Source organism: Sardina pilchardus, chromosome 2 (genome assembly GCF_963854185.1).
Source record: "Sardina pilchardus chromosome 2, fSarPil1.1, whole genome shotgun sequence".
In the NCBI taxonomy this organism is placed as follows: domain Eukaryota; kingdom Metazoa; phylum Chordata; class Actinopteri; order Clupeiformes; family Clupeidae; genus Sardina; species Sardina pilchardus.
The window spans coordinates 44,590,691-44,593,190 of NC_084995.1; positions in this window are offsets into that span (position 1 = coordinate 44,590,691).

A 2,500-nucleotide genomic window follows, 5' to 3' on the forward strand; every position below is an offset into this window, starting at 1 on the left:
GATCTGTTTGGCCAGAGGGAAGAGAGCCCCCCACTGGCCTCCCACCAACACCACTTCCAGCAGCAAGTTAGTTCCAAGGGGATCCGTCCAAGCTAGACTGGGTGAAACCAGCCCGATCTGCCGGTGATTTGGATGTGGCTCTGCAGCTCAGGCTGGAAACCTGCACATCTATCTCTCCTGCTTCCTGTCCACGTTAGCTGGAACCAATCACAAACTGGCGTATCCATCAGGTGCACTCGGATCTTTTGCCTGATAGACGGAGTCATTTGAGCTATGCCCATTGATCACGCCTCTTGTGCAGTGGAAATAAAGCACAGACTCCCCAGACTAATGGTCAATCTTAAAAGGTTGAGCTTAGTATGGCGATAGCCAGACTAACTCTCTCTCACAGGCACACACTCACACACTTAAAAGAGTAAAGACTGAGCTTTGTATGTATGGTTATAGCCAGACTAACTCACACACACACACACACACACACTTAAAAGACTGAGCTTATAGTACGGTGATAGCCAGACTAACTCACACACGCACACAAGCACTAGCCACTCCCACACCAGCTCAGCTGCAGTAGCTCAGCAGAGACAGAGGGCAGAGGGTAGAGGGTAGAGGGCAAGAGTGGTAGAGGGTAGAGGGCAAGAGGGTAGAGGGCAAGAGGGGTAGAGGGTAGAGGGCAAGAGGGGTAGAGGGTAGAGGGCAAGAGGGTAGAGGGCAAGAGGGGTAGAGGGTAGAGGGCAAGAGTGGTGGAGGGTAGAGGGCAAGAGAGGCAGAGGGTAGAGGGCAAGAGTGGCAGAGGGCAAGAGAGGTAAAGGGTAGAGGGCAAGAGAGGCAGAGGGTAGAGGGCAAGAGTGGCAGAGGGTAGAGGGCAAGAGTGGCAGAGGGCAAGAGAGGCAGAGGATAGAGGGCAAGAGAGGCAGAGGATAGAGGGCAAGAGTGGTAGAGGGTAGAGGGCAAGAGGGCAGAGGGTAGAGGGCAAGAGAGGCAGAGGGTAGAGGGCAAGAGAGGCAGAGGGTAGAGGGCAAGAGAGGCAGAGGGTAGAGGGCAAGAGGGCAGAGGGTAGAGGGCAAGAGGGTAGAGGGTAGAGGGCAAGAGGGTAGAGGGTAGAGGGCAAGAGTGGCAGAAGAGAAGCCAAAGCCAAACTGAATCCAATCGCATCACTACATTTGGCCTATGAGTCCACTCTGCTCAACCCCTCCACCTGCTACACCCTCCAAGCCGCTTTAGGTGTGTGTGTGTGTGTGTGTGTGTGTGTGTGTGTGTGTGTGTGGCTTCCTCTTGGAGGAGTGTTTACACTTCTCTGACTCAGCCTGAGTAATATTGTCTGTGTCACAGAACCTCCGGAAGTTTCTCAGACGCTGATAACACAAACAAAAGAGCGATTTATAACCTTGAGCAGTTCCTCACTGTGGCCCCAAACACTATCTATCGCCCAATCTTAATTCCACTAAACAGGATCTCATTACAATCTTAAACCTAAACCTCAGTCTGTGAACATAATCTTAAATCCAAACAGTCTGTGAGCCCAATCTTAAATCCAAAACTCAGTCTTTGAGCCCAATGTTAGACCCAAACCTCTGTCTTTGAGTCCAATCTTAAACCCAAACCAGTCTGTGAGTGTATGTTGAACTCAAATCTCTGTTGCACTCATGAGCAAGGCACTTCACCGCCAGCACCGGGCCGTCATAATGTAACCGACATGCAGTTACTGACATATGTAGTGTTACTGACATACATATGTAGTGTTACTGACATAAGCAGGTGTTACTGACACATGTAGCGTTACTGACATACTGTACATATGTAGTGTTACTGACATATGTAGCGTTACTGACATACTGTACATATGTAGTGTTACTGACATATGTAGCGTTACTGACATACTGTACATATGTAGTGTTACTGACATATGTAGCGTTACTGACATACTGTACATATGTAGTGTTACTGACATATGTAGCGTTACTGACATACTGCACATATGTAGCGTTTCTGACACATGTAACGTTACTGACATACTGTACATATGTAGCGTTACTGACATATGTAGCGTTACTGACATACTGTACATATGTAGCGTTACTGACATATGTAGCGTTACTGACATACTGTACATATGTAGCGTTACTGACACATGTAGCGTTACTGACATACTGTACATATGTAGCGTTACTGACACATGTAGCGTTACTGACATACTGTACATATGTAGTGTTACTGACACATGTAGCGTTACTGACATACTGTACATATGTAGCGTTACTGACACATGTAGCGTTACTGACATACTGTACATATGTAGCGTTACTGACACATGTAGCGTTACTGACATACTATGTAGTGTTACTGACATATGTAGCGTTACTGACATACTGTACATATGTAGCGTTAATGACATATGTAGCGTTACTGACATAAGCAAGTGTTACTGACATATGTAGTGTTACTGACATATGTAGCGTTACTGACATATGTAGTGTTACTGACATATGTAGCGTTACTG